Here is a 24,301-nt window from a genome sequence, read left to right as displayed (position 1 = left end):
CATCCAAGGCTGGCTCAGGTCGGTGCCAGCCTGCAGGAACACGCTCCAAAGCGTGGCATCTCTTCATGGGAATCCAGAGCAGAGTATTTCCAGAACACACCCGCCTGTTTCAGCATCAGTCCCCAAATTTTGGTCACTCAACCACCCACACCTGTGAAACACATTCCCGAGTCCCCTTCCCACCTGCTGTACCTGGGACTGGCATGACCTTGGGAGTAAACCAGGGGATTGGGATTCTGCTTGCTGTTAATAACCCACTCACAGCCCAGAAATGGGATCAGCTTTTGCTCATGGCATCAGATCCACCACTGGTTCCCAAGGGTTTTGTGGCACTTCAATCCCTTGTTGACCTAAGTGGCCATGAAGGCCTTAAAGATATTTGGATAACAAGTAAGACCCCACTGCAGCAATGCCAAGAACCAGCTTCACTCTGAAACCTGCTGAACCTTCTTTTCTGCCTCACTCCTGCCAAGACCGTTCCAGGTGACCTTTTGCAGCTCATTTTTCCCACCCACGAGATGTCAGCATCAATGCAAAGTGCTTGGAGTTCTACAAACTGCGCGGTGCTGGTGCAAAGGCAGATGTTGTTGAAAGCAGGGCTTGGGATCAGTTTGGCCCAAAAACCTGCAGCCGAATATTTGGATTTTGATTTGGCCACTCATACAACAATCAGTTAAAGTTTAAGCAACGTCCAGAGATCCCATTGGCTCCCGTGAGGCTGAAGGACACATCAAAGTGAGGTGTGGAGCTAAATCAGGATTTCCAGTGGAATCTAATTGAGTTAAACATTCAGTTCCCAGGATATGCCTGAATCCCTACACCTTTTCTAAAAACAAGATGTGAAGATAACTTTGCTTCACCTGGTTTTACGCCCAGCTTGTCTTTCCCAAAACATCATGTTTTCCATTAAAGGGAGCCATTCAGGAAATGAGTGGCCCCAAGCCTCTAAAATGTTGAAGCCATGCAAGCAGGGACAGTACCCAACAGTGCCACTACTTTTGTGTCAGTGGCTCATCCCTGACAATGATGGAACAGCTCCTGATCCCACGGTGGCATCAGAAGCGCCTCATGATTTTGCAGAGCTTTTGAGAACTCGAGTTTTCTTCTGCTTAAACAATCCTCACCTTAAAAATGAGGCTATGGAGAACTCACTGCAAATCCCTTTGCATTTCCTTAGTGCTGAGGAAACGAGTGAGATCAACTCCAAACTCGCAGCGAGCTTGCCCTGCCAGAAATATTTGTGCTTGGACCAGCAAAGCCAACCTTCCCAGGCTGGCTTGGGAGAGCAGACGCTTTGTTGTTTGGCTCCAAGGGAAAATGTTGCCAGCTGCCAGCATTTAAACCAGCAGTGCTGCTGCTGAGCACGAAATCAGCCAGGCAAGACGTTGTGATGGGGAGACAGAAGGGAAGAAAGGAGGGCATGGACTCGGTACAGAAACCACCACGCCGAGAAACCCAGCTGTGACACAGAGCTGGAGCGTGCTCGGGGTGAAGCCAGACGAGATCAGGAAATTGGGATTGTTTGCTTCTTATTGCTGCCATCCTTCACCCATTTGTCCTAGGAAATGGGGCAGGAGCTTCTAAAAACCTGCTGGTGCCATTTCTTGTCACTGCCTGACCCTGCCCCTGGTCTGACAGCCCTGATCCGTGGGGTGACCATGGATATTGCACTGGGAGGATGACTCAGTCTCACCGAGGATAAACTTGAATTACTTTGAGACATGATCATGTTTTTTCTCGGGGTCCATGGCTGTGATTGCTCCCACATCACACCCTCATCCTCCCTGCCTTTTTCCCACTCTCCTCGGCACTTGCAGATGAACCAGCAAGATGAAAGCAGATGTTGGCAGCTCTCAAGGCTTCTCTTCCTGAGCCAGGCAAAAGTGACTTTGGTTTTCCATGCTGCTCTAGCAGACTGTTCTGACTGAGTGCACAAGTGGATATGGATTTATGGGGAATTTACCCATCTAGTTGGGAGCTGTAGAGTCATATATATGTGTATATATATATATAAATATATTAAAAATTCTGTTTCAAATTAATATCCCAGGACTTTTCTTCATAAAACCAAGAATTTACACAAGCAAAAAGAAAAATTAACATCAGTGTGTTTCCCACAAATAGAAAGTTTCACAGAGTTTGGGTTTGGTAGGCGTACATTTCAGAATCTGCCCACAAATGTTTTCTGTCTAAAACACCTCAAAAACTTCCCAGCGAAAAGTGACAGAATGTATCTCTCTGCAGTCAGAAATGGGATTGCATCATACACAGACACAATCAGGCTGGTTTTCAGCTAATTAGCTCTGATCCAAACAGCAGCACTGCTTGAGCAAAGCTGTAGGAGACCCAGGGCAAGTTCCATGATCAGGAGGTCCATGGGGGTTAGAATAAGATGATCTTTTAGGTCCCTTCCAGCCCAAATCATTTTATTATTTATTATGAATCCATGCCAGAGGGGCTGGAGTTCCCTGGAAGGCCATGTTGATGCCACTTTGAACATTTCCATGTACTCCAGGGAAAATTCTTCGAGGTCCCCAAACATTAAAATATGAGTTGGGAAAATATTCCAAATTCCTTTGCAAGAGTGGGAAAAAATATTCAAAGTTAAATCTGGAGTGTTTTCCTATATTTAAAATAAGAGCTTTAAATTGCATTTTGTTTTAAGGGACGTTTCAATTTTACATTTGTTTGCATTCTATGATGACACGAAAGGCTGGAGGCTCCCGGTGCTGATGAAGTTTGAAGGAGCTGCTCTCTGCAGGGAGTTGTGCTGGACCAGGGTTTGGGATCAGTGCAGCAGCAGCCTCCCAGTGCTTCCATATCCAGCTAATATGAAGGAAAAGCTCCCGCTGTCTCCAGCCGATTGTAATTCAATTGTAAAAAAAAATTTGCTCCAGGTGGCAATTTGGCATCTGCTTCCATTTCCCCCTGCGGTGAGGGATTGCAGGCACCGCTAACGAGGGGCTAATTTTGCACACAGTGGGCCGGATCCCCGGCTCCTGCAAAGCACAGGGAGCACCATGGAATGGGATGAGCCCTGGGAGTCAGTCCTTCCTCGCTCGGTTGCAACAGCAGCTCGAAGCTGTGAGTTTTGGGCTGCAGCCTGGGACGGGCCCTGGGGTTGTTGTTTGCATCCGCAGCGTCTTTAAACATTCTCGTGCCGTGTTATCGCTCTGGAATTCCAGAGTGCTGAGTCCCGGCCTCAAGCAGCCAGAGGAATTTGCTCCCCAAGCATTAATGTCTTCTTCTTCCCCAGAAGGATCCCCTGGGATGGCTCCTGTTGTGCGATGAGGGTGGGCTGGTGTCCTGCCCCGGATCCGGGTTTGGGCTTGGTCACCTCATCCAGCTCTGGAACGTGAGCTGGGTGATGAGACCATCATGATCCAGCCGTGGTGGGAGTGGGACAAGCCCAGGGTGAAGAAAGGCTGCAGGACTGGGCATTGCTGAAGGGCAGCAGCCTCCTCCACCCCTTCCTTTCCATGGGTACCCAGGTTTGCATCAACACATCCAGAGGCAGAACTGGGACCTGGTCTGGGGGAGATGCACCACGTCCTGGATCCTCACTCCTGCTATTCCCACTGATTCTGAAGACAAAAGAGGAGGCTTCTCCACTCAGCTGCAGGACTCCACCGCAGGGTGAAGCTGCAGCAGAATTCCCGCCTGGACTGCGCTCACAAGGAATAATTTGAAGTTGTACATACACAAGAGTGATAGTTTAAAAAACAGAGATGCGAGGAAGAGATAGAAAAGCTTCTGGATGAAAACCAGGCAAATTCCTTGAGTTTGGAGGAGGCTCATCCACATCTGCTTACTGCAGGGGCTCCTGTCACTCCTGCTGCCGCTGCTGTTAGTGCAGAAAGGCCGTGGGGCAAACTTGGAGGCTGTGGGGTTGGCGAATCATCCTGGGCGCGTTCTGAAGGAGCCAGCAAGCTTTTGCAGAGTCTTTTTGATGACAGGAGCGTTGTGCTGACAAAACAGCCCATTTTCCCCAGCCTAACCCCCTCGTTATCAGCCCTTCGTTACAGGAGTGTTGGCTGACACGGCGGCGCGGCAGACGAGGATTATTAAGTTGTTGACAGAAAGCTCATCCACTCCGAGCAGTTATCGTGGCAGGGAGCATCCAGCACACAGGCAGATCCTGACAGGCTCTCTCATCAGCCAGATGCCGTGTGTGGGGGAGCCTCCTCGAGTCTCACACCCCATTTTCCCCTCTTATTGTATTTAAATGAGTCTCCCAGTTACGGTTGATTAGCCCTGCAGAGCGATTTATGGGGACACGGCCATAAGTAGTCCTGGAAATGGTTCTTGGCTGTCCCTCCAGGTGGGTCCGTCTCTGGGAGGAGGGAGAAAAGGGATATGTTTGGGAGAATGCTGCTGTGATTGCTCTCCTAAGGGCCAGGGAGGGGGAGGAGGAGCACGGGACCTTCACAGATGGGGAAAACCAGACCAAGGCCAGAACTTCAACTTGCCAGGACCTCCATTGCTTTACTGGTTTTGGTATAAGGCTGCTGACTGCACCAAGTGGCTAAAAGCCATGCCAAAGGCCGGGATTAAAAAGCCAAAGCACTGTTCAGTGCTTTGTTCCTGAGCTCAATAAATGTATTCCCTCCTGGAAATGCTGCTCGATGTTAACAGGATTAGTGGGTCTGCTCATCCATCTGGGCAACCTCTCAGAGTGGGGTAGGAAGGAAGGAGGTAGAAAGGATAGAAAAAAGGAGGATGGAGGCTGATGAAATGTCCTTAATCCTGCTCCTCTGCCCGCTAGGACACGGCGCTCCCTCCCCGCTGCTCTGCCATCCGGACAGCTCGATAATCACAAGGAAGCAGCAAGACCAGCCCCAACCCATGGAGAACTCAAGGTTTCACTTTGATGTCTGCCTGAAAGATGAAAAGTCTTAATCAAGGCCGAGAGCACATTAAACAGCAGACTCTGAAATAATTGGGCACTCTGGCCTTCTTAGGTAAGTGCAAAAAGAGGGGATTATTGCGGCTTGGGCAGTCAAACGTGTGCAGGCTTTATCCTGACTGGAACAGGGCACGGGCAGAGGAGCAGGGCAGTGCAGGCTGAGCACATCCCACACAGGCCTTGCCAGACAATCCAATGGTCTCTCTGCTCCCAGGATCGTGCTGTTCCCTGCTCTCCCCCTGAGCTGGCTGCGTTAAAGCTGTCTGGGGCAGGGCTGCCAGGCTTGGCCAGCACTTGCCTTGCCAGCCCCAGGAGCAGCTGCTTTTGAAGAGGGGATTTGTCTGCCTGGAGAGTCCAAGTCTTTTACTTCACTTCCCTCAAGCGTTTCAAAAACCTCTGGCTGCAAGGCTGAAGGAGACTTTTAAAAGGTTTTGAACTGGTCCTTGCTGGTGGGATGGGGACAGGATTGGACACAGGCTCCACAAGGGCATTGTCTTCCCAATGTTTTTAGGATGATGTGCAGGGGAGAAGGGACAACCACGGCATCCAGATGAGCCACACCATTGCAAAAAGCTGCAGAAATCAGGAGGGATGGAGAGGAGAGGGGTGAACTTGCTCCTTGTGCTCAGTGCTTGAAGAGAAAACATCAGAGCCAACATGACAGGAGGTATCCTGTACTTCCAGCCCAGATGATGCCACTGGATGCTGGAGCAGGTCCCAAACGTGCCCATTTCTTTCTCCTTGCAGGTTTGTGTCACGTGTGCTCCCAGCACTTCACAGCCAATACTTCACGTGCAACAATGGCACAGGAGAGCGAGTGCATCTGGCACGGGGAGGTTTGTGCCATGGAAAAGGTGCTTTGCCCCTGATTGGAAAACCTAATTAGCAATTAGAGAGGAAGGAGCATCCCATCGAGGAGATTTGCAAGTTCTTTTCCAGCCCATCAGGTCTGCAGAGAGCAAGGGAGAAGCTTCTGGAGCAGCACAGGGGAGCGGGGGAATGGACGGAGGAGAGGATCGTCTTCAAGAATGGAAAGGACATGAGACAAAATGTTCTTGCTCGATGTTGTAAACAAGCCTAAAGTGTTTTGAAAGACTCTGTCAATATAAATTACTGACAAACAAGACTCTGGAATTGCAAAAGAGGAGCCCAGCTGGAGGAAGGCCGCTCGCAGAATGCCTCGCTGCCCACCTCAGACACTCAGTGCGGCAGCACCACTCTCCGCTGCCCTCCCACATTCCTCTCTATTCTTCCCCTCTCGAATGGAGAAGAGGCATCAAGTGCTCTGTGTGAGATGAGTGCATTAAAGCATCCTCCAGCCCAGCTACTGCAGCCCTGAGAGCCGAGGGAATTTGCCAGCAGAGCTCTCTGTGCAGCATTTCGGGATAATTCCCTGTGCAAGCCTTCCCTGTTGTGTGGGGTTGGGGAGATTCCTTCAGCAGCGTCTGTCTCCCTGCTCCTTCCCGTGGGCAGCTCATTCCCATCCCCACAGGATGGATCAGGGAGCTCTTGGCATCCTCCATGGGGTAAATGTGTGCCCAAGTCAGGGGCAGGGAGCAGCTGCTGCGCCGTAAATTCACAGCCTCGGTTACCTCGTGTTAACTTTCTCATCTGGCTGTACCTTCTCCTGGGCCAGCAGCCAGAGCTCTGCGAGAACAGCGTGGCAGTGCCAGTCTCAGCTCGGCTCTGGACAGCCCAGGCAGCAACCTCGGCAAAAAAAAAGCCCGAAATAGAGTAATGCTGATCTCTTACCCATGGCCTGGAGTGATTCCAGCTGCAGGCACAGTGGTGAACACCCCCTGTGTGCATCAGGGGGCAGGGATGGGGACAAGTGTGTCCCACACAGGGCGTGTTTCAGGACCATAGAATCCATAAGGTTGGTAAAGATCTCTAAGATCATCAAGTCCAACCAGTACAGATTGAGGCTAAAAGTCTCTATTTTTGGGGGTGTTAACTGTCTCTCAAAGAGATCAACTGAATAAAAGTCCTGGCAGGGTTTGTTGGTGTGGCAAGCTCCCAGTCCAGCCCCAGCACCAGCCGCTTCCCAGCAGGGCTCTGGTGGCAAATCTCAGGAGGACTTTTAATTACAACTGTGGGAGTGAGGTCTTCAAAACTTCTCTGCATCTGAGCTTAAATTGCTAAAACAGCCTGGAGAAGAGAAGGCTCTGGGGAGACTTTAGAGCCCCTTCCAGTGCCTAAAGGGGCACCAGCAGAGCTGGAGTTCCTTTGGACAAGAGCCTGGAGTGACAGGACAAGGGGGAATGGCTTCAAACTGCCAAAGGGCAGGATTAGATGGGATAGTGGGAAGAAATTCTTCCCTGTGAGGGTGGGGAAGCCCTGGCACAGGGTGCCCAGAGCAGCTGTGGCTGCCCCTGGATCCCTGGAAGTGTCCAAGGCCAGGCTGGACAGGGCTTGGAGCAGCCTGGGACAGTGGGAACAAGATGAGCTTTGAGGTCCCTTCCCACTCAAACTATTTGGTGATTCTACAAAAGCAAAGGTCCCAAAACCCCCTCAAAAGTGCCTCTTTGCACCTCTGGCATTTCAACCTGGTACCTACTGAGTAAAACAGATGAAACAGGTGAGAAACAGAAATTTCTGCACCCAAAGACTTCCTACCAATTCCCAATACCACCCTGTGAATGGCATGAATCAGGATTTTGCATTCTCCCCTGCTGTTGAAAGCACAGATGTCTGAGCAGAGCTCCAGGAAGAGAGCCCTGCCTGGTGCAGAGCCATGGCTTGCACATGGGGATGCTTTAAAGCCATATGGGATTTCCAGCAGGCCCTACTGTACTTGGGCCTCAAGTTCAGAGCAAGGGGAGTCCTGGAGGGGTGGCTTTACCAGCTACATAAATAAACTGGAGTGGGTTTGTCCACCACTGAAACACAAACGCGGCTGGGGTGGTGGGAAGCCAAGCAGAGAGATAATATTTTTCTTAGATATTAGCCCAGTATGAAATCAGAGCAGAAGAACACTCAAAGAAAGCCTTGACAGGGAATAATGAGATTTTCAGGTGGCTTTTTAGAATTTTACTAGAAAGCTGAGAAAATAATGAATTCTAACATCTTCCCTATGATTAAAGAGTCTCAGCGCTACCCCCTGGAGCAGCACGGGTAGGAAGTGCTTTTCAGAAGGATTTAGTGGTTATTTCTGCTTCTCTCTGTATTATGGGAGGCTCCAGGAGATCCAGAGCTCATCTACCCTTTAGCAGAGGTGAGCTGGGCTGTGCCCATGGCATCAGTGCCCACCAAGCCCTGCCCTGGCACGGGGTCACCATGGGGCTGGGGGAACAGCAGGGCTGCCCTTGGACCAGGGTTTTGGGGCCCATGCCCTTCTCCAAGGAGGAGAAATCAAATCCAGCCCAGGATGCGCGGAAGGATCGCACAGAAGGTGTTCTGCATGTGCACACTGCTGTGCTGAGTTAGCTGTGCCTCCCCTTGGGGCTAAAAATACCTTGCTGAGCCACTTGACAGTGATGCCAGAGCAGAGCTGGGGTGACAGCCTGGCTTGGGAACAGGGGACTGGGGCAGGCGAAGGGAAAACAGGGAGAAACAACCCATTTTTGTTCCCACCGAGATCACACAATGCTTTGGGTTGGATGGGACCTTAAAGATCATCTCATCCCACCCTCTCCAGCATGGGACACCTTCCTCTCCACCAGGCTGCTCCGAGGTGACACTGTCAGCGATCCTGGGCAGGGTCTGGCTCCAGGAGCAGCGTTTTGGCTGCTGCCTGTCTGTGTCAGCCGGGATGGGGAAACCTGAGCCCATGGACGGCTCGCAGGAGCAGAACTAACAAGCCAACAAATCAGGCCGCTGCCATCTCCTCCGCCCCTCTCTGTCTGGTTCAATAACAGCCGATGGGGGAGGCTCCCAGAACTGCTGAATGGCTCGATAACCAGGAGCCAAAAACATTCAAAACCGCACGTCTGAATTAATTCATCCCAAAGCATCTGCAGACAGCGAAGGGGAGGGGCGTGGTGGCGAGGGAGGAGGTGGAGGAGAAGAAACAGAAGAAGGAGAAACGACTTGGCTCCTTTTCAAGCTCTTTCTAAAAATGCTGAAAGAGTTTGGCAATACTAATAAAAACCCTGTGCAGCAGTTGCCCTAATTTCTCTGAGCAACGTCGCTGAGAGGCAGGCGACAGGATGGCTGTGGCATGTAAAATAAGGGATGAAAAGGAGGAGGAAAGGGTTTGGATGTCAAAGTGATGGTGGTGGCAGGATGGAGTCTGACAGGATGGATGGAGAGACCCGGCGTGGCTGAGCTGCTGGAACCCCACTCGGATCCCTCCCTGCTCCATCCCTGGCCTTCCAAATCTCATCCCAGACCCACTCCCAGGGCTGGAAGTCACTCTCCGTGCTCGTGGCTCAGCCGACTGCTTCCAGAACAGCAGAGATGGATTTGAACCTCGTCTCAAGGCAGTGTGCAATGTCAGCCTGTCTGCTGGGATGAGACTCAACAGAGCTCCAGCGAGAGGAGAGCAGCAGAAAAGCCATGCGTTGGTATTGGGAGCCAGGCAGGCTGCCCGCCTGGAGGGAGCTCCAGAGAGCAGTTTTTAACTCAAACAGCATGAAATCCTCACAGAGAGAATAGTTTGAGACCAACTCAGCCTGAGAACCCCCTCCCAGCGAGGCGAGGGCTGAGGGAGCACCGAGGTTCCTGCAGGTATGGGCAATGTGGACAAGGTTTCCTCCAGCGCCATCAAAGATGCATTTTGGGCTTAGTTTCTGACATTTGTCACTCTGGAGCAACATTGGCAGCAGGTGGTGTGGTCATTCCCAGTTCATCACGGACTCACAGGGATGCTGTGGGGTGCCTTTGAAGTTGGTTCATCAATTAATGGGATTAAACTGGAAAATAATGCCTTTAAATTGAAAGAGAGCAGGGTTCGATGGGATATTGGGAAGAAATTGTTCCCTGTGAGGGTGGGGAGGCCCTGGCACAGGGTGCCCAGAGAAGCTGTGGCTGCCCTTGGATCCCTGGAATTGTCTGAGGCCAGGTTGGATGAGGCTTGGAGCAGCCTGGGACAGTGGAAGGTGTCCCTGCCCAGGGTGTTAGAACTGGAGAAACATTAAAGTCCCTCCCAAACCAAACCATTCTGTGATTCTATAATTCCACAATTAATTAAAACATTCCTCAAGAATTTCAAGCTCAATCCCTTACATTTTAGGTTTCCAACACCAAATATCATGCCAGGAGTTTAGAGGACTCCATTGCTGGAGGTCTAATCTCAGCCTGGGGCTGGTTTTCCCAACCCTTGAACGATGGCATTTCCAGGGCCATGGCAGACCCAGGTCCATGCTGGGGGTTACTGAACTAAAAGGCCAACACTGCTGTTAGGTACAAAACATTTAGGGACTGCAGCCCATCAAACCACCAGCACAACCAAGGTCAAAGCCATCCTTGAGTCATCCCATGGAGTTTTACGGGGATATGTATAAATAACTGGAGAGGCTAAAGCTAACGACTGAGTGCAAACACTCCCAGAGCTGCAGGACTTGGTGACATTCAGCCAAAAGGTCACATCTCTCACCATGCTATTTGCATTCTCCATCTACGTACAGCAGGAGGGAAGCAGAGGAGCTGGAGCAGGCAGATGAATGGGCTGGAAATGCTGCCCAGCCTCTGGTTTGGAGAGGACTTTGCACTTCCTTTCATTAATTTAACTATGAAGGTTTCGTAACAAAGCACCTCGTGGGGTGTTGGGTCTGCTACTCCCTCTGACCAAGAGTGAGGACAATACAGAGTGTGGGGACAGGAGCCCCCAGTAGAGCAAGCTGGGACATTGTGGCTGCCACCTGAGACCACTCCTGCTCCAGCTGGGCCTTACTTCCCAGGAAGATGCTCTTGTAGGGACCAGTAAAGAGTGAGGCTGCTCTTCCAGGGCTGCTTCAACCCAAGAGAGGGGGGTTTGGAAGAAGGAAACAGAGAGCTCAAGCACTATTAGGATATGCAGCATTTTTAGGCTGTCCCTCATCCCAGTGATAGTTGAGGGTAATTAAAATTGCAGAGAGAAAAATCGCAGCCCTTGGGAAGGGAACCACTGAACATCCATGTGACTCCAGGCTGGCCAGCTCCAGTTGGGATGAGTGAGAACAGTGTTTTTCTGTCTCCCAGAGCTGGTGTTTGCTATCTGGGGAGTGCGGGCAGGGAAGAGGTGTTAGGAAATCTCTCTGACTCAGCCTTCAAAGTTGCTCAACTGAAATATCCACAGCAAAGCAGGGTGCTGCAGCTGAGGGATTTCTTCCCCAGTTGCAGAAGAAGGGATGGCTTGAAAAGTTTCGACCTCCAGCTAATTTTAGATGGACTGCCCTATTATTCTCCAAGCTGACATCAGTTAAACCTTGTTTTTCTGTCATACAGGACATGGGACACAGCTGTAGCACTGAAGATTGGCTTAGTCAGAGCCTTTCTGAAGCCTGGGGCTTGCTGGATTGAATCACAGAATCATTTAGGTTGGAAAAGACCTTTAAGATCATCGAGCCCAACCCTATTTATGTACCTATGTAATGTTTAACTTCATGGCACTATAATGCAGTTAAAGAGAACTCAAATGGAAAATTCTGCTGTTCTTAATGCAGTTTCTGCTGATGTCTGAGGCACCTCAGACAGCAAAATGCATCTTTTGAATCAAGAAGAAAAAGGCTGCAGTGAGCACAGACCTGGTGAACCATGTCCTCAAAGTGCCAGGAACGATCAAAGTTGGACAACCTCCTCCCGCCCCCCAGAACATGCTGGGTTGTTGCACCAACTTGTACATGAATTTAAGTCCCAGGTAGGACTTTAACCACAGCAGATGGTTGGGAAGAAAGCAAAGGCTCTCCAGAGGAGCCACACCTGGAATGTGGGCTGTGCTGTAATGTAGGAGGCTGATGGTGGGGTCTGGCTCGCTCTTCTCACAGGTACCAGAGGCTTTGAAGCATCTCCCCAAGGTTCTTCAGGGCAGTGTGTGCGTGGGGAAGCCACCCTGCCTGGCTTGGGGAGGTGACTGCTCAGCCCTCAGCCAGGGGAAACCACCCATAAAGGCTCCAAATAGGAAATGCCTTCAAAAAAATTTAGGGGGAAAAACGAGTCTTTGCAGATCTTATCTCGGGGGAAATGGGAATCAGGCTTTTGGGAGGAGGCATTTCCCACCCCTGCGGGCTGCCAAGCCCCCCCGTGCTGCTGCAGATCGCTGGCAGTGGCCTTTGCAGGATGCAGGAGAAGGCCTCTGAGACATTTCTTTCAAAAATAGAGCAGGGGTTACCCTTTCTTTCCAAACTCCTCCCGGGAAGGAGCCACCCTCTCCCAGCGCCTCTCTGTCCCCTGGCTCTGTGCACGTTAACCCCAAGCTGTGAGGGTCCAGCCTGGCTCTTCCCTGGGCTCTGTGGTCACCGTTCATTCCTGGGGAGCAGCTCCCACTTCTTCTGCTGAGGGCTTCCCACGTGGTCCCAAAAGGTTCAAGGGAACACCAGGGAAAGGTGGAAATGTGCTGGAACTTGATCTTGACGGTCCCTCCCAACCCAAAGCATTCTGTGATTTCTGTGATTCTCTGATTTAATGTCAGGGCCCTCCCCTGCACCCCAGCCCTCAGCAGGGCTCCAAGGCAGCCAAGCAGGAGACACTTTCCAGAACTTATGGCAGAAGAGGAGCTACAGCAGGAATTTTAGGAGAAACGCCAGATCCCTGCAAGTCATCAGCGTGAGACAGCCCCACGCTGCTCAGGTCTCTCAAGACAGATGTTTCCAGATGTGGCCAGGCAGCTGGACTACCTTACACGCAAAATGATGACCTGGCCAGAGGTTTGGTGCCCTGAGGGTCACAGCCCAGTTCAGCAGGGGGTGAAGGGTGGTGATTTGGCAGATTGGAGGTGGCAAAGCCCCACAGGTCTCCTTTGACAGGCTGAGGATCATCCCATGGATCCAGGCCACCTCTGCTCCTGCGTTTGTGCCTGTTTAAAAATCAGTCAAACAAGCCTGGGCTTCTGGAGGGCGTTGTGATACTGTGGATGTGGCCAGAGGGTTTTTAAGTCCCCTCTCTGGAAAGAGCTCTGCAAGTGCAAATGGAAGTTGCTGTTAACCTTTTCCTGGGTCAGGAAGTTTCACTCCAACATCCAGGGCATTCAAGCCAGGATCAAAGGTCTCTTCTGCAAAGTAATAAAACACAGTCAAAGGCCATGTTCAGATGGATTTGTCACCCAAACAAAAAAGAAACTGGAGATTGTTCGGCCTGGAGAAGAGAAGGCTTCGTGAGCACCTTGCAGTACCTAGCGGGGGCTTACAAGAAGCCTGGAGAGAGACTTTTGACAAGGAGGGCAGGGTTAAATGGGACATTAGGAAGAAATTATTCCCTTTGAGGGTAGGGAGGCCCTGGCACAGGGTGCCCAGAGAAGCTGTGGCTGTCCTGTCCCTGGAAGTGTTCCAGGCCAGGTTGGAGAGGGCTTGGAGCAACCTGGAACAGTGGAAGGTGTCCCTGCCCATGGCAGGGGGTGGGACTGGATGAGGTTTAAACTCCCTCCAACCCAAACGAGTCTGAGATTCTGTGAAATGGAGGAAGAAGAAACCATGAGCATCCCTATTGAATGGGTGAGGGGATGGGGGAAGCAATCCTGCCGCCAGCCAAGGAGCTGAGATGTTCCCTCTGCCCCCTGAGCATCCATCCCGGTCCCGCGGATGCTCCTGGCGCCGTGGGAGGGATGGGAGCTCCTGCAGCTGCATTACCTGCAGGGCATGCGGGCTAATTACCAACCACACACCCAGCAAATGGCTCTGCCACAGCAAAGTGTTATTGACTGAAGCAGAGTGCAGGAAAATGGCCCGATCTCAGCCAAGGTAACCTCCTTTTTCTAAATGGTTAATCTCCAACATTAGAGCTGGTGTGTTAAAGGAGGTTTAGGGCAATTTAATAGCTCATAAAACTTTATGGTCCCAGTTGAAATTGGAGTGATAACTCTGGAGCGTAAAGCTATACTTTGCTAAATGTCTCCCTTAGATTTTTTATTTTATTTTATTATTGGAAACTTAACATCTGCTACAGCAAAATAAAACTGAACCATTTGCACTGTTGAGAGACGTGAGCATTCTGCTTCTCTTCATTCTGTTTATATGTTTATTGCTTAAAACTTTGGCGTCGGTATTATCCTTGATTATTAAGATTTCAATCACTCCGCAGAAGGGAGAGATAAAATAAGCCAAAACAGAGCCGTGATCAGTTTAACTTGTGGGCAGAATGGAAACCAACAGGATGCCAAATCATAGACATTGATATTGTTTGGAGTCTTCTGAAATTTCCATTAATGATTCCTTGGCCAATTTTTGTCTGTAGCAGTGCTACAAAAAGCAGCATGCAAACCACCACGGAAAGGGAAATAGGGAGGGTTTGAAAGGTGCTTGACCTGGAACAGTCCCCGTTTTGGTGCCTCAGCTTCTCCAGATGTCAAATGCTGTTGACTCCTCCTGAGTGAAGACCTGAAAGCTTCATCCCAAAGGTGAAGGATCATTGCTGCCCTGGGAAGCTCCAGTGAACGCCAAAATCTGTGGCAGAGCTGCTTTTCCTGAGTCCCAGCATTGTGAAACTCTCTACAATGCCCAAAGTATGATATTTTTTTTTTCCCTCCAACAAGTACCTATTTGCTATTCTTCCCCAATTTCTTTCAGCATGAATCTCAGCTCACACTTCCAAGCCGTGTATTTAAGGGGGGAAATATGTTTCTAAAAAGAGCCGTGTGAGAAATGAGCCGGTGACTTACGGAGCCAGAACAGCCGGAGCGTGAGCGGCGGCTCACACAGAAAACGAAATGAAAATGTTGGTGAACTCCAACCGAGGGTGCTCCAGCAGGGAGGGGGTCAGCGAGCCCGCCACAGGCTTCAGGCCCTGGGGCGTGTTAAAGGAAGTTTGGGATTTATTCAAAGATCTTTGTGTAGAGGCCAGCTTAGTCTGCTCTGCCAGCAGTCTGGTTTAAGCCTGGCTTTAATTTGGTGTCACAAGTCCCAGTGCTCCATTACCTGGAGCCACTGGGGGCTCCTGAAGTGCAGAGCAGTGAGATTTCCCCACTGGCAGCAGTCCCCCAAAGAACGCTGTCTGTGATGTTGTGTGTTTGATTGCCACTTGGAACATAACAAAGCCCTTCTGGCACAGCCCTGACAAGAGCAGGATGTCGAGTACAGGCTTGAAAGGCCTCGTTCCTCCCTGCCAAGCCCCAGCTCTGGTATGTCCCCGGACGGGCCGGACGGCCGGAATGTCCACGCCAGGCTGCGTGGGAGGACGTGTGGGAGTGGGCAACGCACTTCTCTTGAAAAGCCGCTTCCTCAACTCTCCCCTGACGTGCTTTCCATGCAGAGATGCCCCCATTCCTTTCAATTCCACCCCAATTTTCCCTTTTCCCTGCCTGCCACGTGCAGGACAGCTTTGCACTGGCGTTTTCCCAGCTAATCCATGATTCAGCACATTCCAGGGCAGCAACTGAAGGGTTAAAGAGCCTCTCGTTAAGTTGCCCCCAGGGATCCCTTCCCAAGCCTCAGTCTTGGCCTTTGCTAAAAGATTTCCTCCTTCCCCAAGATGTCATTTAGGCCATTAGGGGGATCTTTTGCAGGGAATAATGCCTACCCCTTACACGTGGTCCCCCTTAATTAGTAATTAGGATAATGCAATATTGAAAAAGCAAGGCACAAATTTAATTAGTTGTGTTTTATTAGAGTAACTAAGGAGAAGGCCCCCGGACTCCACGGGAGGAGAGGGATCGATACCCAACATCTATTTTCACTAGAAAACAATTGCAGCTGACGGGCTGTCTGCGGGGGGAGCCCAGCACGGCCACCCTCAGCCTCCAACCCTGCCTGCCCAGGGGAAGGGGCAGCACAGGGCCTGGAAAATAAATGATCAATACTTCCAGAGAGGGTCTGTGTATTCTCAGCGAGCGTTCCGGAGCGGGTAACAGGAGCTGACACATAGCTGTGGGGAGATGGCCTCCACTGCTCAATTAGCTCATTATCTTTCAAGCTGTTCTGGCTCAAATGATGGCAGAGGAGCTTGGCTTTTGTATCTCTGTTCATTTTTGGGGAGTTGGTGAGTCTGCTTTGCAAAGAAACCCCTTCCCAGTGGGGCCCTCTGGTCCCTGCCCAGCCTCACTGACCCGGCACAGCTGCGGGTGCTCAGTGTGTGCTGGAAAAAGCCACCGTGTTCCTTCCATGGGGTCCTTGCCATTCCTTCCTCACATCTCGGTGGGGCTTGGCATCCTTTGAGATGAAACAACACTTCTGTTTGCTCTGCAAACCCTTCTGGTGGAGATCTTGTGAGAGATTTTCCTCTTTGGCAGGGCTGCTGCTCACGCAAACCTGCCTTTATTTACACGCTTTCATCTCAGCACGAAACCTCCCACCCGGGCACACATACACACCTCGTGCCAGTGCCAGGGAGTCACTGAGTGCCACCTCTTTGCATGGCTTAATAAAGCCACCAGACAGCTTCCAGTCTGCCTTTTCCTACCTCTTCTTCTCTTCCATAATTGTTCTCCAGCCTTCCTGCATCTCGTCGAGTACGGAGAGCAGGGCCTTGCTGGGCCAGAAACTCGGCGTGGTAAAATAAAGGGACTTCATGCAGGCACCTGTAGCTCAGACAGGAAGATAAAAGCTGGAAGAAAGGAATTATTCTTGTCTAGTTATCTGAGAGAGAAATGAGAGGGCTGCTGAAGGTTACACAGAGCAGGAATGGCCACCGTGACAAGGGTCCCAGGCCAGCACCGTGGCCGTGAGGGCAGCAAAATCAGACTCAGACTCACGTGGGCTTGATTAAGAGCTCAGGCTTCAAAATAAAACCCAACACCAATGGTAAAGATAAAATATGAACTCACACTGATTTCTCAGTCTGGATGCTTGAGCCACCCCATTCTGACTCCCCTGCAGAAGAGGGATGGTGTAACACAAAGGGAGCTGGACTGTGACCCACCCTCCCCACGGGCTGCTGGAAACGGAGCCTTTCACGATATTTAATGCTCTCCAGCGCGATTTGGTACGCGGAGATCAGTCAGGCTTTGATAAGATCATAGCAGGAGGACAGGAGGAAATTGCAGTCTTGCCCAATGCTTGATCTTGCGCTGCTGAACCTGCTGTATCGGGGACGTTATGGTCCAGCCTTAATGGCATCGTATTAAGCTGAGACAATGCAGTCCCGTGACCTTGCGATGCTTGATAGCCATATGTGCTATTTTAATGAAAAATCGGGGCTTAAGTAAATGGCTGCCCATCGGCTGAGGGCTGTTAACGGGATCTCACTCTGAGCCAAGCCCGCGCCGTGCCGGGGGGGGGGGAGGGCAAGGGAAGGGAATTGGGATGTATTAGCCGTAATCATCCCTCAGTGAACGACCTTCTGCCTGCTCTGATCATGGCCCGTGGTGCTGGTGGAGAGGCAAACCCAACAGGACTGTGGCTCACCTGGGGCTGCCAGGCTCTGCCGCTGGGTCTGTGCACCCAAATTTGGAGTTGGGCCTCAGTTTCCCCCAGAAGGAGCCAAACAAGCTGCCACTGCCGCATCACTGGGATGCACTGGGGGCAAAGCACAACCGCATTCAGAGCTTGCCTCAGCCTTCTTCATGCCAATACCCACCTCTGGGAGCAGGGACTGGGGCGGACACCCCTTCCAGGCACACGCTCTGGTTTCCTCCCCCAACAAATTGAAGCTGTAAATATTGATAGCCTTCTCTTCCAGGGCTTTTTAATGCCCTCCGATACTTAGGAACTATTAAGAGCACCCATCATTACTAACCTGCGAAGTAAATGCGTCCTAATGGGCAGGCGAGCTACGCTGGCCCCAACAAATCATTCCTAATGAATAGTACCTGGCACATCCATCACCCTTAAATGCCAAAGCAAATCCATCTGCGTTAGCCGCTGAAAAGAGCCAGGCAGATCTCGCCCTCCCTTTCTTCCCAAGGTAGGGGAGGGTTTGGCTCGCAACACGTGAGTGTGGCTGTTTCCAATCTTTCCCCATTCCTGCAGTCAGGATCTCCAAGGCGCATTTCTCAATCGCCGGGCTGCTCCCGCACACAATGCCGAGAGGGCTCTGGCAGCGGCATGAAAGGCTTTAAATAGAAACCAGCGTTTCTCCCTCGCGCTGCACACAATGCTTCCCTGACCCTTTGCCGACCTCACCCTCAAATCTGGGGTTCACAGCCCCAGCCTTGAACCCGGCTCTGTTTTTTCATGTTTGGCCTCTCTATTTCCTGAGGTCAGGCAGCCCACCGCTCCATTAGCATGAAGCAACTCAGGGCTCATTTGCCAAAACTGACATCCTGGGAAAGTCCTGATGAATTTATGAATTAGAGGCTACAGATGCCAGTAAAAGAATTAAGGACTTATTTATTTATATATGTATTTATTATTATTATTTGCAGGAAATCAGCTGGGATGCTGCTGTTTGCTTTTTTTTGAAAAGCACTGCCAGCCTTGAACGCTGTGTCAGCAGCAGTTTTCTTTCAGAGAGGAAAAAACACATTTTTTAAGGTCTGTTAGAGGGGTTGGATTTTTTTTTTGGGGGGGGGGGGGTTGTTGTTTGGGGTTTTTTTATTTTGCTTTTTAAAGGAAGGGCCCGAGGAAGAAAGTTCGGCGAGCAGGAAGCCGAGGGAGCCAGCCCGGCATCCCGGCGGGGCGAGGTGCTCTCACCTTGCGGAACGCGGGGATTGCGACACCCGAGCAAAGAGGTAAAATTTATATCCCATAAATCACATGTCAAGTGCCTGCGAGGAGAGGTCATTAAACAGATGTATGAGGCAAGAGGCAAAGTCCATCCATTTCAAAAGACGCTCCCAGTGTCAGCAGCTCTCCAGAAGTCTCGAGAGGCAGAGGGATCCAACCAGCACGGCAGCAGCTTCCCTGATAGTCTCTTATTTATTTCCTCTTCTATTTATTTGATGGCATTTTCTTTATTGGAACAACTTCCCGGGCTTTGCTGTCCCCTGTCACAGCTGCCCAGTGCGGGGGCTGTGGGAGGGGAGGGCGGAGGGTGGCACATCAAACAGCTCGGGAGGCACGGAGGGATGGAGTGATGGATGGAGGCTGCCCTGTGATTAATAATCAAACCGAGAGCTTTTACTGGGCGTCATGTGGAAAATGTGGCTTTGGAAACATTTGTCTTCATCCCACAAACAACAAGTGGTGTTTCTTTCCCTTTCTTTGTTTCTCCCCCCTCCCCTTTCCTCCCTCCCTCTCCCTCTTTTTGCTTTTCTTGCCCAGAATCACTGATTAAAATCTTTTCCATGCTTTACCTGCTCCAAGTGGCTCCTGTTCTGGTTTGATTTATGCTTTGCTTATCTCAGACTTCAGTGGAAAAATAATGACCAGATAATAAAGAGCACTAAGTAGCTTTTCAAGTGACATGGCATCCGCTGTGGGACTGGGTTCTGCAGGAGCAGGGAGGGAAACGCTGGGATGGCCTCGGGCCAAAGCAGAGGGAGGAAAACAGAGGATAACGGGAGGACAACAACAGCTCTGAGCCAGTGGTTCCTTGACGGGTGAAAGCTCTGGGCACCCTCCAGTGGATGCCTCAGCCAGTCCATCCCTGACCTGCTGAGGGGCAGGAAATTTCACAAATGGATATTGTGATTTTCCCAGGGCTTTTGGCCAGGATTCCAGAGCTTGTTTGTCCGCCCAGGCACACACGGTACAGAACAGGGGCTGCCCTCAGGCAGACTCACCAGGATGCTCTTTCCCACCTTCTTGCTCTTCTCCTGCCAGTGAGAGACTCCCAGCCCCATCCTGCGGCTGATCTGAGGTGCCCAAACCCCACTCTCTCCTGCAGCTCTGGGTCTTGCTGCTTCCCAATGGATCTGCAACAGCTCCAGATCCACCAGGCTTCACCCACAGCAGCAGGGATCAGGCTTTACTACAGGGTTGGGACCTATAGATTTCCCTGCCTTATTCCTTGCTGTCTGCAGGGCCCCCCAGCTGCCCTGCTCCAGCTTTCCCCAGCCCTTTTCCCAGTGTTATCTGGTTAAAGGATCGCCATTAATTCCAGGGTAGGAAGGACCCATTGTTTACTCTACGGTCAGGGAAAAGGGAATGGTTTTGTTGCCAGGGAACTATTTTTAATTGTGATATGGATCCAGCATGGCCAGCGAGGTGGCTGCTGTGCAGGAATAGCAGGCCATTGGCAGGAAGAGTGGGATGGGAGGTTGCAGGGATAACTGCTGGTCATCATCCCACGGAAAACCTGGAGATGTCTGCCCAGCACCCAGTGACACGCAGTAGGTTCCCTCAGCCTGGGAAGCAGCAGTAGCCTGTCCCTCCCAGTCCACATTCCCAACAAATCATGCCCCTAAATGTGCTGCTCAGCTCAATTTGAAAAGGAGAAGAGACACGAGCCAGCGCAGGCCTCGCAGTGTGAAATTATTGTCGAGCAGGGATCGCACGGGTCCCTTCTGGCTTTAAATAATCCCGAAAAACAGATGCCTCTGGATTGCCTCCACGGAGCCAGGGCTGCGTGAGTCTGGGGGGGAAAGGAGGGAGATGCCCATTTCTTTGCCCCCTGGCCCTGGCTGGGAGCCAGCCCCTGACACCTCTGGCAGCGCCGGGGCCGGGCGCGCTCCGAGTGCTCTATAAATACGTGTGCATGACAGATCTGGCACCGCATGTTCCTGTAAGTGATGTCATCTTTGGGGAGTTACTTAGCAACCGTGGAAAATGTTTTGGAGGCTCTAATTTTTCAGTATGGCAAAGCCATATATTTATGCAGCTCGGCTAATCAGCTCGCTGGCGAGGCAGCCCCGATGAGCTCATTTTCTTCATCATTATTTTATGTGAATTGGGCTTTTAGCACTAAAGAGACCACAAAGATTTAATTCAAAAATGTGATTGCTTTATGTTTCCAGGGTATCATTAACATGGCATCTACGCAAATAACCATGGTAACAAACTGGTAATTAGTACATATATGGCACTTATTATTAATACAGAAACAGGACAAGTTCCAAATCAGCACAGATTACAGTACATTATTACCATAGTAATTACCTGCAGTAACACACACAAATTGAACTAAATGGCCAATTGAACTAGAGTGAATGGCTTTTTATTCCAGTCCCTAAATAATGTGCATTCTTGGCTGAGTAGTTCAAGGTAAATAAAACTGTTTTTAATTTATTGCCAAGGTTCCCCCCCCCCCCGCACTTTGGTGGGAAGGGCTGGGAATGGCAGGAGTCAAGAACTTTTTTTTTTGCAATGCTTACAGTATAATTATTGTACAGGCTGAGCCATTCCTGATTCCCAGAGAAAGACAAAGAGGGGGAAAGTTATTAGTTTATTTTATTAGTGGGTTTATTTCTTTAATTTCAGCTGTGAAGTAATGCTCAGCATATCCACAGGAGTCAATGCCAGATGAAGTAGGGTCCAAATCCAGTCCTTCAGTCCCTGGGTTTGGCTTTTTTTATGGAGAGAGAAGGAATATCTGAATTTGGAGTAGGCAGGAAAACGGAACTTTTTGGAGACAATCATATTTATTGAAATCATGAAAAAACAGGGCTTTGGCCTAACCCTTCCCCTATGGGTTTGAGGTATATAAAAGTACTGAACCCACAAACCCTGAGTCAAGCCCAAGAAGCCAAATGCACTGGCTGGAGCCAGCAGTGCTGTGTTGAAGCCAACCACCAAAAATGGAGGAAAAACTCAAAATTTCTTCTTATCCTCCCCATTTTGCTACATTTTATTAGTCCTATCACAGACCAGGGAGGGCTGGAAAGCTTCTCTTTCTGAGGTCCTGGAGATGCTGAACATCCTGGGCTCAGGGGAGCAGAGGCAGCAGACCTGCAGCCCTTTAAAGATTAAATCCATCCCTCCATCCCAAGGTTTTCTTTTCCTTTCTAAATGGAAATAACATTCAGAGAGACACTTTCAGAAGGAATCTCAGTCTGGCCTCTGTGTCTGCAGCTTGCAGACCTGGGAGCAGGAGCACACACTGCACTCACTCCTCGTGCTTGGGGGCAGCCCATCCTGCAGGTGCACGGTTCAAGACCTCTTTTTTATTTTTTTTTTCCCCCAGCTTTGCCTCCTGAAATGATTCTCCTGGGCTGTCTGGATGATGATGATATTACCAGTCCCTACTTACTTGGAAGGGCTTTCTTCCAGCTGACATTTTTTTCCTGTCCAAAGCCACACCGAGCAAGTTCTCAGCGTGCAGAAGTGGCCCTGGGCCCCCCCACAGGAGGTTCCTCCCCTCTCCCCAGCACCAGCAAGAACAGAATGAAAATTCCAGCCATTCAGAGATTTTTCTCCCCCCCCTTCTTCCTTCTCCTTCCTCTAGACAAGCATTAATATTTTGGTAATTCAGACACCACCATTCCTGGAGCTGTCAGGCAGTGCTGGATTGGGTGTCCACGGTTTGGGATGGAGACAGGCAGTCTGTGAGGGCTTCAGCAGCTGGCACAGCCCTGGAGAGCATCCCACACATGAGGGAAAAGTGGAGGACCTTCCCCACCAACAAACCTGCTTTATTGTGCTCTTTACCCCTGTGCTCCTGCCAGGCACGCTGGAGAATCGTGGTTCCTTTATCAGGTCCATCTCTCATTGTATTTTACCTTCCTCAATTCATAAGAAAATTATTATTTTAGCAGGCAGGCATTTAATTAAGTTTCACCGTGTTTGCTTTGGCTCTCACAGCATGGAAAATCTCCTTTAACAACCATCCCCTGAGCGTGGGTTCTGATCCAGCCAAGCTGCCTGGATGCAATCCTTTCTCCCAGCAGCTCCCTTTCTCCTTCCAAACCCTCCTCGCCCCACCGGGGTGCTCCCAGCCTGCCCAGCCCTGCCAGGAGCACAGAAAAACCTCTCTCAGCAGGCAGCAGGAGCTCAGCACTGCTCGGCATCGTGGTTCCTGCCCACTCCTCCCCTGCACCCCCGCCTGACTCACAAACTTCCCACTCCAAATTAACACCCATTAGGGCTTATTTCCATCACGCTCTTCCCACGCAGCCACAGCAGAGCTCTGCCTGGGTTCAAAACAGGGATGGAGCCATGTTTTGATGCTGAGTTTAGCCCAGTTTTGTTTCCTGGAGGGATGTTGCCCTCAAGAGAGCTGAAAGCTTCATTTTGAGGGGTGGGAGCGCGGCAGCTGCCCCTGAGGGGCAGCAAGTCCACAGAACTTCAGTGCTAAGGAGTAAAAGGCTCTTTTTCCTCTGCAGTGCCATGAGCAGCTCATCTTGGTGAGGTAATTAAGAGCTGCTGTTGATGCTTTGGTTTAATTTAGAAAGAAAAAAAAAAACAAAAAGCACAACAAATTGGATTTGGTATCTTCAGCTCCCTGCCCTGCTCTGCTGCCAACCCTCAGGATCTGGGACCTTTCTCAGCCTGAGCAGAGGCTCAGGGACCCCCAGAGAGCCCCCCTGCCCTAAGCACAGCCACCACCTCCTCACGGCACTGCCTCCCTGCAGCCCCTTCCCAGCTCTGGTGGGCACAGCAGGCACCCCTGGGTGCTCCAGCACCCTGGGACTGGAGCAGAGCTGTGCAGGGATGGGGGCAGGACCACGCAGCCAGCCTGGCACCAGCACCCAGACTGTGCTCTGACTCGCCCACCCGGGATGCAACATCTCCCCTGACCTTAAAAACCCCCAAAATCCAGAGCAGGGCTGATTTTCTCTCTCCCCTCCTCTCCCCTCCTCTCGTTGCTGTTTTGTTTTGCAGCAGTTGCTGCTGTTGCCATGCCATCTCCTTTTGTTGCTATGGATTAATAGTGTTTTTTACTTATTTTTATGTATGTCCTGGGAACACGATTGCTTAATTTGCCCTGCAGGTTTGTAGGCCTGACAGGCATTTCCACATCCTCCCAGCAGCCACCTTATCTCAATCCAGTTCTGGGCTGCTTGCAGGATATATACCTGCAGAAATACCCGTTCCTGGGGAGGTATGGGACATGTATTTGTCCCAGCAAGCAGCCTGGGTGGGTGTGGTGGGGACACACTGTTCCTACAGCCTGTGCTGGGCCCTCTCTGATGTCATGGGGCTGGTTTTTATCTAACCCAGGATAACACCTCAGCAGCCACCAGTGGAACGATTTTCCAAGCCTGGGTGGAAGGATGGGCTCCAGCTGCCCCCATGGACCCCCAAGGTGACACAGCTGAGGGGTTGCATTAAAATATATCCATTTCTTTCATTATAATGGGCATTCAATCAGGATTCAGCCTCTGGCTCTTTCTGTCCCTGGAAAATCCAGATCATTAGAGAGGGACCAGGAGACCCCAGGGAGCACCTGAGCTGTGCCATGGGAGAACCTTTAGTGTCGAGCATGGAATGTGGTGGTGGGAGCGAGGCTGTCAGAAAAAAAATAGGAACAAAATGTTTTCCAGTGGTTTTGGGAGGTTGGTTTGTGCTGTGGAGGCCGAAGACTCAGCAGATCCCAGTTCATCCATGTCCCACAAACCCCAAGGGCTGCTCC

This window comes from Corvus kubaryi, unplaced genomic scaffold, assembly GCF_017639235.1.
Source record: "Corvus kubaryi isolate FWS band 111438036 unplaced genomic scaffold, C.kubaryi_AGA036_p1.0 78, whole genome shotgun sequence".
Lineage (NCBI taxonomy): Eukaryota > Metazoa > Chordata > Aves > Passeriformes > Corvidae > Corvus > Corvus kubaryi.
Note: the sequence above shows the minus strand (reverse complement) of the source record.